Source organism: Sorex fumeus, unplaced genomic scaffold (assembly GCF_029834395.1).
Source record: "Sorex fumeus unplaced genomic scaffold, SorFum_2.1 ptg000006l, whole genome shotgun sequence".
In the NCBI taxonomy this organism is placed as follows: domain Eukaryota; kingdom Metazoa; phylum Chordata; class Mammalia; order Eulipotyphla; family Soricidae; genus Sorex; species Sorex fumeus.
The window spans coordinates 54,614,118-54,630,812 of NW_026606063.1; the positions used below are offsets into that span (position 1 = coordinate 54,614,118).

General features: G+C 38.5%; 1 protein-coding gene and 1 pseudogene across 5 annotated transcripts in view; both read right to left on the reverse strand.

Annotated features, from left to right (window-relative positions):
* CCDC85A (coiled-coil domain containing 85A) overlaps positions 1 to 16,695 on the reverse strand; it is a 205,864-nt gene that overhangs the window by 105,978 nt on the left and 83,191 nt on the right. The gene's annotated exons all lie outside the window — the stretch shown is intronic.
* LOC130038482 (uncharacterized) lies at positions 9,878 to 9,964 on the reverse strand (annotated as a pseudogene).

The window sequence follows — 16,695 nt, forward strand, 5'->3', positions numbered from 1 at the left end:
CAATGATCCCTGTGTTGAGAACTAGGAGTAAAGCCTGAGAACGACTGCCCACACCCTAAAACATTTCTTTTTTGAAATTTTTTTATTTTTCATTTAATATTCAAACACCAATTCCACCACCATAACACCTTCCCACCACCATATTTTGGATGTTTCCATCCTGAATACCAATCCCTGCCCCAAAGCAGAACAGAGATAATATATTTTGTATTGTTAGTTATGAAAAACCGCTGAAAATGCTACAAAAAAAAAGTATCCTTAGAGAAAAGAGGGTGAAGATTTTTGTATTTCACCCAGGGGTCATTAAGCCCTTCCATAAGAGATCACAAACACGTAATTAAAGGTTGTGCCTTATATATGTGTCTGTGTATCTAGATATAGATAAATATATATAAATATAGATATATAGATATATATCTGTAAAAGAAATTCTCAAGATTGGTTGCCTCCGACTTTGAAGCCCATCAAAAGTGGTGCAGTACTTTTGGAGTACGGGTAGGGTGTGTGGTATGAAGTGTCCAGGAATAGGTTTATTTGTGGGTGAGGCTTGGCCTGAGTTTGTGGAGAGCAGCCGTGAGCATGGTAGCGGTTGAGTTCTGGGGGTTTTCAGCTGCCAAGGCTGGATCCTTTTGGGCAACTTGGGTTCTCACCTGCCCCCCTTCTGCACGCCCTGAGTGAAACAGCCTGGCTTGGCACGGTGTGCGGTGGCATGGCTATGGTGAATGTCATGTTATTCTCCCTTCTGGGAGAGAAGGACATGAGATCTGGATGGTGGCCGATGACAAAATTATCTGGCACCAGCTAGGGGTGGCTTATGGGTATGATCGCTGGGTTGCTGGAGATAGGGGGATATGGTCAGAAGGTCTCCATTCCAGGTCCTGTTGAACTCAGAGTTCTCAGTCACAAAGTCCTGCATCCAAAATGCTTCCATTCCACACACAATTAAGAAAACTCGAAGACAAGCCATAGATGCGAAAAATATTTACAGAAATACACATAAGGGTCCAAAATATTGAAAAATCCACTTCAAAAACTCAACAAGGGCTGAAGATATAGCTAAAATGATAAAGAATGGCAATGACATTTAGCATACATGATGCCCCATGAATGATATCTGCACTGTATGCCTGACTGCTACAACAGCAAGCATTATGGTTCTGCTGCCCCCTGAGCACTGTCAAGCTGGAGCACCAAATATTCAGACCTCTACTGCAGGGGTGAGCATTTTATTTTATTTTATTTTTTTGCTGAAGATAAAGTGTATTTTGGCCACAATCTCAAATAATCTTTAAGCTTCAACCAAAATTAAACCAAAGTAGGTTTTTTTTTTTATTAAAGACCATGAGGGGTGAGCATTTTAGGAATGGCCTTGTCTCACCACATCTAGTACCATATTACAACAAAACCTTGTTGATCTTTTGCTTGCTGCTCCACCATCCCCTGTGGAGCTTGCCTCCAGCTGGTATCAGTGGACTTATTCTGGAAATGAAAATAATGCCCCTCCCTAACACGTGTGTCCCAGCAGCCTCTGCACCCAATCTGCACCATATTTAGGGGTCACATTGCAGTTCCTGAAGCGACGGATCTACTCAAGAAATTACATGCTGCAGGGGCTGGAGCAATACCACAGCAGGTAGGGCATTTGCCTTGCACGCAGGAAACAGGCTTCAATTCACAGCACCCCATATGGACCCCTGAGCATCACCAGGAGTAATTCTTGAGTGCAGAGCCAGGAGTAACCCCTGAGTATCGCTAGGTGTGACCCAAAAGGCAAAAAATAAATAAATAAATTACATGATGCTCACAAGTATTCTTCCTGTCATTCTATGAGGACAGGCAGTCTTCACCAAGATAGTATTCTTCAGCTTGATCCCTCAATATCTTCTGGGGAGGGGGCTAATTACAAAGACTAACCCCCAGCATGAAGAGCACCAGAAAACCAATGGGGAGAACACATAAAAGAACACACACTCAATGAACAAAACCAGTAACACCCAAGACCTAAACACCAGTAAATTCTCAGACAATGTCTTTAGTGACACTATGATGAGAATGTTCAATGAGTTCAAAGAAATGATATTTCAGGTATTCAGCAAAGCACAAGAACGTATGAGTCAAAATTTAAAAAAAAATAAAATTTCTGCAGTCAGAAATAAAGAACATGGTAGGTGATATAAAAAAAAGTCAATAGAAGCTCTGAACAGCAGAATAGCAGAAGCTGCACAAAAGATTGAGAAGCTCCAAGATGAAAAGGAGAAAACCACTAGGTAGAAAACAGCCTGAGAAGAAATGAACATAGAGAAGCATGGGATGAGGAACAATACAAGAATCAATGGAGTCCCTGAAGAGCACTGTGCCGTAGCACTGTACTCCCATTGTTCATTGATTTGCTCAAGCGGGCACCAGTAACATCTCCATTGTGAGACTTGTTGTTACTGTTTTTGGCATATCGAATTCATCAAGGATAGCTTGCCAGGCTTTGCCATGCAGGTAGAATACTCTCAGTAGCTTGCCGGGCTCTCTGAGAGGGGCAGAGGAATCTAACCCAGGTCGGCTGCGTGTAAGGCAAATGCCCTACCTGCTATGCTATAGCTCTGGCCCCACTGAAGAGCAGAAAAGCAAATGTTATGAAGAAATATTAGCTAAAGAAATCACTGGTAAGAACTTTCAGAGTTATGGATTATAGGAACAGAGAAACAAGAGGCCCAAAGAGTCTGAGTGAAAATAGAGCCAATTAGGAAAACTCCAAGGTACATTATACTCAAAATGACAAAATCCAAAGACAGAGACAGAATATTGAAAGCAGCAAGATCAAGAAAGAAACTTATATTCAAAAGAAAATACAGCAGGTCTATCAAATGAGATGCTATGAGCCAAAAGAATATGGAAGGATATAATGCAAAAGCTCAACAAAATTAACATCTCACCAAGAATATTCTATCTGACTAGATTATTATTCACAGTTGAAGGATCTATACAAAGCTTCACAGAAAGGCAACAGCATAGGGAATACATAGCCTTGAAACCAGTTTTGCAAGAAGCATTAATAGAACTCTTAAATAACAGGAGAAACTTCTGATAATGTGTCACTGAGTATGATACTGACTAATGGTGCATGTGATTACCCTCTACTAGATTAAGAATGATTGAAAGCATGTCATAATTTGGGGTTGGAAACATGGTACAGCAGGCAGAGTGCACCTTGTTTTGCAGCTAATCTGGGTTCAAACCTTTGCATCCTATATGGTTCCCTGAACACCTCCAGAAGCGATGCCTGAGTGCAGAGCCAGGAGTAAACCCTGAGCACGTGTGCCCCATGCCCCACCAAAAAAAATCACAATTCATTATCACAAATTGACTTTTGTTGATTAATTTTCTGATAACTCTATTTCCCATTCCTTTAAGTTTTATTAGACCAAGTTATATGGAATATAATATTTATGTGCCAAGTGGGTAGTGGAGGGGGTGGGAGGGAGTGGGAGGGAACCTAGGGATAATGGTGGCGAGGTTGGTATTAGAATGATGTAAGAATGCTATTATGAACACCTTTGTAAATCATGGTGTCTCAATAAATATTACTGCAAAAGGGAAAAAAAAACCTCAGTAAGAAAGTAAACTAATATTTAAATTGAGTCAAAGACATTAATGAGCCTACTCATTAAAGAATACATACCAGTAATTGAAGAGATAATACAAGGATTAAGGCTCAGACCTTGCGTGTGGCCTACCCCAGTTTGATTCCTGGCACTGCACAAGGTCCTCCAACGACCTCCAGGAGTAAGCACTGAGAACTTCTGGATGTGAAAGAAAGAAGAAAAGGAAAGAGGAAGGAAGAAAGGAAGGAAGGAAGGAAGGAAGGAAGGAAGGAAGGAAGGAGAGAGGGAGGGAGGGAGGGAGGGAGGGAGGGAGGGAGGGAGGGAGGGAGGGAGGGAGGGAGGGAAGGAGGGAGGGAGAGTGGGAGGGAGGTTGGTTGATTGTTGTAATGTTGTTTCTAAAGCAGATGATGCCTACTTTACCTCTACAATTCATGTGCACATCAATTTTCAATTTAAAATAATCCCGGACACTCTAATTATTTTTAAAAAGCAGCAAACCAAAAGTCAATAACAAGGTACAAAGCACGAAAATAAATGTTCCCAGGTTCATAATCTTGATTCTCAATCCAGGCATTTTCCTGGACTACACAAAATCTCTACTAAAGAATTATAAGTAATGTAATAGATGCCACTAAATCAGAGTTAGTAATGAGTATAGAATATTTAAACATGTTCAAATAAATACATTAAAGGAAAATATGAAAATACAAGTTTCCTAACTAAACTTACCTAATAGAAATATAAGAAGGGAGATTGTCAGAGATGTTTCATTTAGTGAGAAATTCTCTCAAAGCTATCATAGTCTGACTAAACTTGATGAAGGTGATATTTTTCTTTCATGAAACAAATTTAAACAGGACACTTAGCGAGGATGAGGAAGCATCATGAGACTAGCTTTTCAGATATTAATCTTTCTGACTTACTTTTGGGGGTTTTGGGCCATACCCAGCAGTGATATATTATTGTTCCAGCCTTGACTCATTGTTCCATACTCTTTACTCTTTAATAGCAAAACTCGATCTAAAAAGGCAGATTTCACAGCAGTCTTTCAGTGAGCTTTTGCCTCCTACTTCCCAGAAATGAAAATCAATGTACATTCTGTTTGAGTGAAAATAAGAAAACAAAATTTAACTCATCAAAGTTAAAACTCAGCATAAAAGTCATGATGAAAATTCTCATGCCAGAGAGATAGCTCACTGGATTGAAGCAAATGACTTAAATAAGAGGCTCGAAGTTTGATTCCCAGTACTGCTCAGTGTAGCGTTACTAACCCCCAGCACTGCTGAGTCAAAACAGCATCTGCAGATTGAAGAACTGACCCACAGACCCATACCTCTGGGCTTGAGTATAACCAGGAGAGGCCCTGGGGTCTTTGAAAACCACTGGAAAAGACAAAAGAGAAAAAAGAAAGAAGAGAGAGAAGGAGGGAAGGTCAATGAAACTAAATAAATAAATAAGGAAGAAAGGGAACTATTAAGAGAAAAGTATAAGTATTACATCTAACTCTGTAAAATATCACATCAAGCAACCATCAGCCTAAAGGCAATCTGAACTGGAATCTACATAGATTTTTCTATTAGTCAAAATGTTACGTAGACTCAGTATAAGGTAATACATAAAGTTCAGTCCGAATTTCCATTTTTCACACTTTTCCATGTTATGTAGGCACAAGATGATAAAAACATAGCTTAAGAGAAGAAATTCATTTACTATATAGGCGTTTGATGCATATGATAATTTAATACCTGGTATAACTGATTATCTTTTAAAATGCTACCTATAACTAACAGTGGTCCCTTCCCAGCAAAGTTATTTTAATGAAGAGACATACTGAGTCACTCTATGCCATTTACCAAGTGTTACGCACTATGGAATCATTCCCACTCAATGTCTATATGTTGAAGTCCTGATACCCAATGAGGCAGAAATAGTAGATGGAGGTTTTGAGAAGCAGTAAGATTTAGATAGCCACATGATAGTAGTGCCCTATGAAGTAATTAGTGATGTTATTATTTAAAAAATATCTCTCCCTGCCCCCATGCAAAGCCTGCCACAGAAAGGAATAACCAGTGGCTAATATATTTCTGTCCCGAGCTTATTATCTTTCACTATATCTGATGCTGTCAAGCTCATGATTTAGCTTTCTAATCTGAGCTTCTATTCTCAGGAGACACAGAGGAAATGTCTGCCCTTGTCACTGTGTCTCACCTCCCAGGCACAGTTACTCTGCATCAAACAATTCCTGATTGGCCCAATCCTTTGATGGTAGAATGATGAATAGAAAGAGGTTGACAGGGGTAAGGAAACCAAAATGACAATGGCCTGTCTCTAACCAAATTCCTCAAAATGTGGTTCCAGACTCCATATGGAGTCACATAACTGAATTGGAGGGTTGGGGTTGGGGTGGGGGTAAGAAAGGAAGGAGACCTGTCACAAAAATCTTTAAAATTTCTTTAAAATAAATGTATTATTTATTATAAGCAATGTATGGCAGAGCCTGGCAAGCTACCCATGGAGTATTCGATATGCCAAAAACAGTAACAACAATGGGTCTCTTTCCCCTGACCCTGAAAGAACCTCAAATATGTTGGGAAAGACAAGTAAGGAGAGGCTGCTAAAATCTCAGGGCTGGGACGAATGGAGATGTTACTGGCGCCCGCTTAAGTAAATCGATGAACAAAGGGATGATGGTGATACAGTGATACAGTAATTATAAGCAAGTGCCCACAAACAAATGACTGGATAAAGACATCTTTATATATATATATATATGGGCTGGAGCGATAGCACATTGGTAGGGCGTTTGCCTTACAAGCGGCCAAGATGGCCGACCCGAGTTAAATTCCTCTGCCCCTCTCGGAGAGCCTGGCAAGCTACTGAGAGTATCTCGCCCGCACAGCAGAGCCTGGCAAGCTACCCGTGACGTATTCAATATGCCAAACACAGTAACAACATGTCTCATGATGGAGATGTTACTGGGCCCGCTCAAGCAAATCGATGAACAATGGGAGGACTGTGATATATATATTCTTGGTATATATATATATATATATATATATATATATATATATTCTTGGTGTATATATATATGTACATATATATACACCAAGAATACTATTTGGTTATGAAAAAATAATGAGATCATGTACCTCATCTCATTTTGGATGAAACTAGAGACTACTGAAGGAGGCAGCCTCAGTTTCCCCTTGTCAGTGCCACCTCTCTCTTGCTAGATGCTGTATCTCTCCCCAATTGACCCAACACAAACTTCATTCCCAATTTCCTGTCTTAAGGTCCCAGGAATTCCAAAGGACCATAAATTGCCCTGGAACTTGGGCTCACAGGAGATCACAATGCCTGTGGCAAATGGTTAGAAGGATAAACCAGTAACTTCCTTAGATCCTCTGTAACATTTGTTAATTGATAAGAAATGTAAAGATTCCACTTATACCTAAAAGGATCTGTGGGAAGGGCCTTTGCCTATAACCTCCTTGCATCCTTGGTAACACTTGTCAATTGATAAGAAATTCTATTGATCACAGAGCCTTTAAAAAAGGCTTACACAAAACACCCTTACTTTTAACTTAGTCCTATACTAAATTCCTCCCATCCCAGAGCTCCTTTTCCTTTGTCTTATATTTCCCAATAAACTTTTCTACTTTCCAACTCTGAGTCTGAGCATCATTATTATGCAATACTTTCATTCTTGAAAATATTGAAGAACCTGAAAATCTCGAAGGAACACAGGGACCAGTTACCACTGCTTCCACCCTCATCTGCATTACATCTGCATCATAAGACAAATACAGAATGATTTCTCTCATATTGGGTGATAAATGGGTGCAGTAAAGGAATAACAGATGACCAATGGCAATAGAATCTGAGAATCTGACTACAGAACGAGTTTACCAAGGAGTCAGGGGAGGGGCATAAGGGATGGGGTTGGACATTGGTTGTAGACACCTGGTTGTTGGCGTAGAGTTGGAATACTATATGCCCGGTATGTCTAAAATGTTTCTAACAATATTACAAATCATGGTGCCTAAATAAAAATTAGAAGGGAAAATAAACCTTCAATGATACCTACGGTATTACTGGGAGAGCAAACTAATTTTTCAAGGTATTACTACCATCTGGCTGGAACGATAGCACAGCGGGTAAGGAGTCTGCCTTGCATGGCTGACCTGGGTTGAATTCTTCCGCCCCTCTCGATCCCGGCAAGCTACCAAGAGTATCTCGCCTGCATGGCAAAGCCTGGCAAGCCCCCTGTAATGTACTGAATATGCCAAAAACAGTAACAACAAGTCTCACAATTGTTACTGGTACCTGTTCGGGCAAATCGTTGAACAATGGGAGGACAGTGCTACAGTGCTATTACTACTGTCAAATCTCCCGAACAATCCTTAAGGAAATGTTAGTTGACAGTTCTGTAGGTTTTTTATAAAGCTAAAACAGTTTTTCTGAAATCTACAACTAACTGGGGGGCGGGGAGGGTTAATCCAGATCACCATAAACACGTGTATGCATTTATTTATCTGCCAATTTATTCAAATTTCTGCAGTGCGTTAAATTCAAGTGGATCATACTAGACAGGTTATTTCTGCACAAAACAATTCTGACATCATTTAGTGGAACAATGATGTTACTGAGAAACATTTAACAAAAAGGTCTCCTTACAGCAATCCAAATAATATGCACACATACTCCTAGTCGAACGTAAATGAAAAATCATCCACAAAGCTAATGTGGGAAAAGTGTCATTCATGTAGTGAATGGATCATCTGACAACCTAAGGGAATGAATGGGGGTGTTAACATCACAAGCTGGAGTCAGCCTGTCATTTGCATACCCGATTTTAATAACAACAAAAAAAAGAGCTTTCATTCTCCATGCATTTTTAGTGAGGAGGAAGATAATGCTAATGGGAGTAGTGAGACAGTATCAATTAAATACAAAGAGATTCTAAATCACAAGCTTAAATTGTGAGAACTGAATGTGACCCTGGGGATTGGAGTTGTTGGTAGGGAAAGTGCGCTACCTTTTCTCTGGTGAGCACTTTCAGTGATGGATTTGATGAATCATCAATACCTATTAGCAAAGGCAGATTTACTGCAACAATAATGAAGCTAAAGTTTAGGACTTGCACAAGTCTCTTCCAAGGACTTGAGAGAAATCAGAGCAATGTATTCACACAGAGATGTTTTTGTAAATACTGAAAAAGTGAGATCTATTACCAGGGACATTAAAATTGCTTCCTTCAACTCAACCTATTCAACCTCATATATCCACATCAGTAGCAGGTACTAGGTAATAATGTCTGTGAGCATTATTATCTAGGGACCTAAATAAGGGACAGCTGAGGTCCAAGTAGAGTTAAAAGATTTAGTAGTACTTTCATGAAAGGTAGAGTACTAGTAGAGGTCAGCTAAAGGAGTGATTTCTAAGTGTGATTTAAGTGTGATTTCTACTGTCAGACACTGTTGCCAATTCTTCTTGCAACATAACACAAAAATGAAGGGTAAGAGTTTATAAAACAAATGTGCCCTACATTGGCCAGCATCAAAAAAAAAAAAAAAGCAATGGGGAAGGGGGAAAAATGCTTGCAGTAAATGTGCAAAGCCAGAAATCAATCAATGCAAACGTCTTTCTAATCCTACAAAAAAAAGATATTTACAGTCAATGAAAAATTCATTGAGTTTCCTAAACTTGAAAGCAATGTCAAAAACATATGACACTGCTAACAAAAGCACTATTTTTTCTAAACTAGTCATAAAAAATCCAATCAAAATTGATAGAAGGAAGATGATTATCTTTCTAATCTCTCTGAATAAAGTATTTAAAACTGTTGTATAAAATGATCATAGATTTTACGGCCAAAAGTGTTTATACAAAAAATGAATAAAAAAAGCAATAAAGATGTTACATAATTTGGGGGACAGATTATGACAATGGTAGTATTTATCATTTTAAAACTGTAATTTGTGAGGACTATTCTTTTTCTAAATACCCATTTATAACTAATTTATTTTCCTTTAAGAGGTCACACAAAATTTTATATTTCAGTCCCCACAAATGTGAACCTGCCTCTGCATTTTAGTTCTTTATCCTCAATGATCCATCAGAATAACTGATTATCACTCCATATATATACATATACATATATATATAAATTCTTTAAAATGCTTGAAACTTAGAAACAGTGTTGGCCTGGGGAAAAACATGTAAATCTTCTAAAAATATTGAATCTTTTTACCTGAAGTGTATATCTAAGATATTTTTCATATCAGACAGGTAAGGTACTGATGTAACAATGTTTAACGGAGGTACATGCCCCCACCCAATTATTACACTATGAATCACAAAAGGATCAAAGATATTTTTTAAATTGTATATATAGCATATATGGCATCAAGGCATCAGATGCTATCATAGTCAACAAAATCAACATTTAAACTATGAGATATAGCCTTAAAATTGTCTGTTGCCACAGCCTTTCTGAGTCTATCAAACTTTATATCAAATATCACTAGCTCTAACACAACTATCCAATTAGTCTGTGTCTATAAATTATGTTCATGGAGAAATTCCAGATGTTTCTGAATCGTGACAGTTACATTATAAACCTAAAATAGTTCTATTATAGACCTATAAACCTAATTGGCCAAAGTCTAAAATGTAATCCTAGAGAGAGTTCAAAAATAGTTTTGAATTATACTGAATCACATTCTCCAAAAATCATAGTGAAATATGGGTCTTGTTTGTGGCCTTTGGAGTTTGACTATATAATATACAGCCAGTTTTATACTTCGAGGGCTGGAGCGATAGCACAGCGGTAAGGCGTTCGCCTTACAAGAGGCCATCATGGCCGACCCAGGTTCGATTCCTCCGCCCCTCTCGGAGAGCCCGGCAAGCTACCGAGAGTATTCGATATGCCAGACACAGTAACTACAAAGTCTCCAATGGAGACGTTACTGGGCCCGCACGAGCAAATCGAGCGATCAACGGGAGGGCCTTTACCTTTTACCTTTACCTTTTTATACTTCGAGAGCTGTAAGTGCTCAGTAAGACTATTTAACCTCTCCATCTCCTCCACTCCCACTACCTGGGGTTCATCAGCATGCCTGATCTATGTTGGTGTTCCACATTGGTCTCATCTTGCTCCTGCCAGAACGAACATGAGGGTTTGTGTGCTGTGATGAACACGCTAATTACCCTTCCGAGAAAAAAAAAATAACACTATACTGATTTAAAAAAAAAAAAACTAGTTAATATGATTTAGGTCTATACTTTGCATTAAAAAAGCACATTAAAACACTACTATTCCCAACTGGTTTAACTGGTCTTTTTACATATCTAAGTTTTGGGGGGAAATAAAGGGAACAGCAGTCCTCATTGTTAAAGAGATCTGCCTAGGAAGCTGGCTTGAATCCTGGTCTGAAGCCTTGGCCAGAGATGGTGAGAACTGGCAGCAAAGTAGGGTCTAGGAGGTGGAGGGGGAGGAGTTCATCTCTATTTTTAGGACTAGCAAAAATTGTTCCATTTTGAGCAGCTTCTATTTCTCAGTTGGAAATATCACAAACCCGGCCCATGAACATATATTCCCTGTCCATAATTACATACTATATTATCTCTATATTGTATTTCTTAAATAATAAAGCTGTCTTCATGTGTGCAAGCACATGGATGCTCACAAATAGAAAAATCTTACCTTGTTTTTCAGTTGAGAATTGGCCTTACAGCTAATCACTTGTTATTTATAGAAAACGATACTCAACTTCTTAATAGTAACACTATTTCATCCTATTGATACAGCAGTAGAAAGCCTTAATTAACTGCTAATGTTTCTCAAGTATCAGTTTTTTCCTTTTAATTTTTCATTACTGAGGTAACACTGGTTTATAAAAATGTAAATATTTTATTCTAGGGTTACCAGACTCACCAAGGTGCCAATATCCCTGCACTTTGTCCAAAACTCCCTTCTCTTTCTCATCTATTGGGGTATCCTTTGTTCTACTATCTGTGTCTAAAAGGTTTTTGTTGTTGTTTTCTTCAAATTGTGCACTGCCTACTATTCCTTTGCTTTAGTCCTTTATATAAAGAGGAGTCGGATCATCTGGTATTTATCTTTCTCCTTCAGACTTTTTCACTTAGCATCACACTTCCAGTTCCACGCAAAATATGCTCATTTTTACAAATTGCTAATAATCCTCATCAATGAAGAGAGCCTACCTTACAGTCTTAGCTGTAAGTAGGTGACAACAGCAGACACACAGAGGTCAGGGACAGAGAGACTTGAATAACAAAGGAATCAGGAAGCTGCTTAACCTATGTAAGCCTCTCAGTGAAAATTCAAAGTCATGAACCATAAATTAAAAATATCAAGGCCAGAGTGAGTACAGCAGATAAGGCATCTTGCCTTGCATGTCGCTGACCCAGGGTCCCCTGTGCTCCACCAGGAATGATCCCTGAGCACAAAGCCAGGAGTAAGCCTTAAGTGCTGTTGTGTGTGCCCCCCCCCCAAAAAAAATAAAGTTTTTTAAAAAATCAAGTCTTTCTTCAATTCGCTTATAAATCATAGTTAACTTTTACTATACTAATAAAACTTCTCTATAAATAACTGGTTCAACTTAGGCAATGAAGACAATGCTTAGTCAAGTAGCACCAGTATAGTTCTTTCTATAGCTGGTCCTCCTGCCCTCCTCTCCCTTTTAATATGTCTTCTTTCTTCTCCTCCCAATACACAAAACCCAGTAGTACTCTGGTTGATTAAATCATATAACAGTAAAGTATATGAAATAACTAAAGAAGGTTAATTCTATGAATGAAGAGACTATTAACCATGTCATTTTGTACAGGACATCTAAGAAGTTCTTAAAATAGGTAATGTGTTGCCAGAGATGTGAATGACAAAAGAACTGAACTATGCAAAGCACCTGAAGGTGAAAAATAGAAGGGAGGGCATTTTGCAGCATATCTGAGTTGAAATCATAGAAGTGTAACTGAAAGGTAGTAAGTAATATAAAGTGTGTTTGTGAATGCAGAGGCTGGACTGTAGAGGGCCTACCTTTCAGGCTGTTATGAAGAAATGCAACTAAAAGATCATGAATAGAAAATAGAACTCAACAAAGAGATTATGAATAGAAAAAAGGATCTCTCTAGTCACAGCGTGAAGAGCAGTCAAGAGACAGGGTATAAGAATAGAGAATAGTTAGGGAGCTATTACAACAATCCAAGAGAAATACAATGTTGACTAAGACTGTCAAGTAGGATAGAGGAAAATATGCGTGGATTCTGGGTAAAGTTTGAAATTTGAGTAAATAAAATTTGCATTTGAGTTCTGATATGTAATTGAAAGTGAGATGGGCAAACAGAGAAAGAACCAAGGGTTCTGGGTATAGAAAATATAAAAGGTGGTTATCAATATTTACTCTGATTGGTCAAATAGGCCAAGGGGCAGGTTTGGGGGGCATGGAAATATTGTGTATTTGGCTTTGGACATGTTTACAACCCAACCAGATATTCAGATTCAGAAAAATATCAAAATACAGTAAGGTGTGGGTTCTGAAGTTCTGAGGCAGTATGTAAGAATTTGAGAGTCAAGAGCACAAAGATGAGGGGCAAAGACAGTACAGTAAGCAGGGTGCTTGCTTTGTACACAGCTAACCCAGGTTTGGTCCCTGGCAGCCCATAAGTTCCCTGAAGACTGGTCAGGAGTAATTCCTAAGCTGAGTCAAAGCCTGGGAAGGTACCCATGATGTATTTGATATGCCAAACACAGTTAACAAGTCTCACAATGGAGACGTTACTGGGCCTGCTTGAGTAAATCGATGAACAAGGAGAGGACAGTGCTACATGCTACATACTACAAATATATATAAACTTAGAAGAACACACTTAAGATTAGCCCAGTCAGCACCCAATGGAGCCATGAACCACTCCAGATCCTCACTCCCTCTCCAAGAGAGAGAGGGGGAAGATGAGCAGGGAGGGGGATCCTATGGTCTTTAAGGTCTTTCCCTGATTCAATTCAATTATTCAATATTTTCCTTTACCCTAAGGGAACAAATACCCAGAAGTAAATTCTTCTACATGTCTTGCAACATTCTTTCAATTTTAAAGAAGAATTTATTTCTTATTCAAGCTTTAGTACTTAATGGAGATTAACACTTCCTAAGAGCTCTCTTTAAGTGTACACAGGAATATAAGACAAAGAACTCCAGGATATTAACTCCCTTTATGCATCAAGACATTAGCAATCCTAAGGGTGCTGAGGTCTCTACAAGAACTCTGAGCCTATGGATTATACTGCATTTCCACAAGATGCCATAGTGCCCAGGAAAGGTCAAATTTTACACACTCTAATTAAGTACTTTCACTTGCTTTGTGCTGCTTGCAGTATTTCTAGTGCTGTTCTGAACTAAGCATTCATTTGGTCCCTGCTGGTCTCTTTGTTAATCAATGCTTTAAGTGGTCTTGAAAAAAATGTTCTCTAAAGCGCCTCTTATTTTCCAAGCAGTGTAATTGAAGCTGTACTTATATTTTGCCAAAGTAATGGAATGATCCAGTCAGGGGAGAAGTGGGCAAATCAAGTACCCTGTTTAGAGACATGTGGCTGAACACTTAAATTTTCTATTTGTGAGCTACTGTGCTGGCAGAATATAGACATTCTCTGTGCCTTTAAGCTTGCCTGTGACGACTCTATTTGAAACCATAACACTGGAAAGGGGGAGACAGTGATGTCCTTCCTGAATCTGACTCTGAACATGAGGCCTGGCCCTGCTGTGGACTCACACAAACATGACTATTGCTATTTACCAGACACTGCAGAGAATTTAATGAACCCTTAAATGTGTGAATTGTTTATTGATGGCCACCTTTAGGGATGAGCATTTTCCAATGAGCTGAAGCAACTCTTAATTATCTGGGGCAGCGACCTTGAATTTCACCAGTTTATCTAACAGCACTTCATCTCCCAACCCTGACTTCTCAGGCAGAAAACTCTTAGAAATCATGGAAAACTAAGCGAAATGGAAATAAGTGAATGGCAAACCAATTTTGTATTACACCAAGATTCTTACATTTCCAAAATCTAGTTTCAAGAGAGGAAATAATTCTTTATACGTTAATTGTATAATCCTGCTTGAAATTAATCTCCAAATTAATATGTATTCCTATTCATAGTATCATATTAAAAAAATCTAAAGCCAAGATAGTTTGTTCATAATAATATACTTTTTAGTGATTCAAATACCAAATAAGTAAAAGAATCATATTCACACATAGGAGGGATAACTACACAGCTCTAAACACAGCTAATACATATCTCCACATACCAACTTTCAAATTCACTCTACAGTCCTATTCCTGACATGTGAAGTTTCTCCACTACAGTGAAATTTCTTCATTATAATGAAATGGGCTTATTCTCTTGTCTGATGTTAGCTTTAAAATGCCACAAAATCATGTAACATATTTCATGATGACTGTTCTCTAAGTACATATTGAATTAAGAATGAGTACATATTAAATGAGTTGATTTCATTAGGTCTTTCCTAGTGGGCAGAGGAGCTAGAACAGTAAAAACTAACAAGAAGTTAAGAGCAAAGCATCAGCATGTCATTCGATGTAGAGTCCTCTGTACAACTGAGAACTATGGTTCATAAACAAAAGCATGAGGGAGACACAGAGATAGTACAGCAGGCTAGATACTTGGTCTTGCAAACGATAGATAAGATTTCAATCCAGGGTATCACATATTGACCTTCTGAGCACAGAGCCAGGATAAAGCCCTGAGTACATCAAGTGTGGTTCATCTCTCTACCCTCCATCACCTTTAAAATTACATATTTGTATGTATATATATATATCCAGAAAGCACATGAATGAGTGCTCCAAACATTAAATATCAATTACAACATACTTTTCTCCAAATCCTTAGCATTGTTTCTACCCTGTAAGTAGCTTACTCATTTTCACCAAATTGGCAGTCTTTAAGAAAAGTGTCTAAGCCATATTCCACACCTTATATGTGTTTGGATACTTGATCAGTAAGCATGTAAGAGTAAACTGAAATAAGTAAAATGAAACACAGATTATGCAACTATAATGCAAGTGATCTACTACAGTGCCAAGACATGCACATATGGCAGAATGACATAAAAGAGATAAATCTTGGGGCTGGGGAAATAGTACAGTGAGTAGGGTGCTTATCTTGCACAAAGCCAGTGAGGGTTCAATTACTAGCACCCATAGGGTCTCCAAACCCACCAAGGGTGATCCCTAATCCCTGAGCCAGGAATAAGCCCTGAACACCACTAGGCATGTTGATAGAGAGAGAGAGAGAGAGAGACAGAGACAGAGACAGAGACAGAGACAGAGACAGAGACAGAGACAGAGAGAGGCAGAGAGAGAGAGCAACAGAGACAGAGAGGCTGAGAGAAATCTTGGTAAATAAACTTGGTTAACTGCTGAAGGGATGTTCAAAATGGCAGTGGCCAGGATATGCTAATCAACTTGGATGCAACCGAATGTACAGTAAAAAAAAAAAAAGAAAATGCCATGGTTCAAACTTAAAATCTTCCTATCTTGCCACCCTATTTCTCTTTGGAAGCCTTGATGATGCACTGACTTCTAACCAAAGATGAGCACTATATGTTTGTCTAATGCTAAGTTTTTCAAAGTGCTGCCACACGTTTCTTCAAAATTTCTTTAAGGAAAATGGTTTCATCAGCCTCATTTAAGAATGAGAGGACTGCATTTCCAAGAAGTACTATAAATTGTACATTATCGTCTGGGACAAGTGAGGGGTAGAAAAGTTGTTCTCAACTGCCATTACCAAGAAAGGTGTCCACAGAAAGTTCCTAGTATTCCAAAAAAAGTCACTGCCATTCAACATACAATTTTCATTACATAATATATTTTAAAATGATACACAAAAGAAATAATTATCTTTGTTTCTGCCTTAGTGGTCCATGAATATTTCCCCCATTTTCATTTATCCATAGATGTGAAAAGGCTTATCTAGTAGCCAAGATCAAAGTCTACCTAATGCCTATTTAGGTCTCTGTTAATTTTATTAGAGAATCAGATTGTTTTTGTC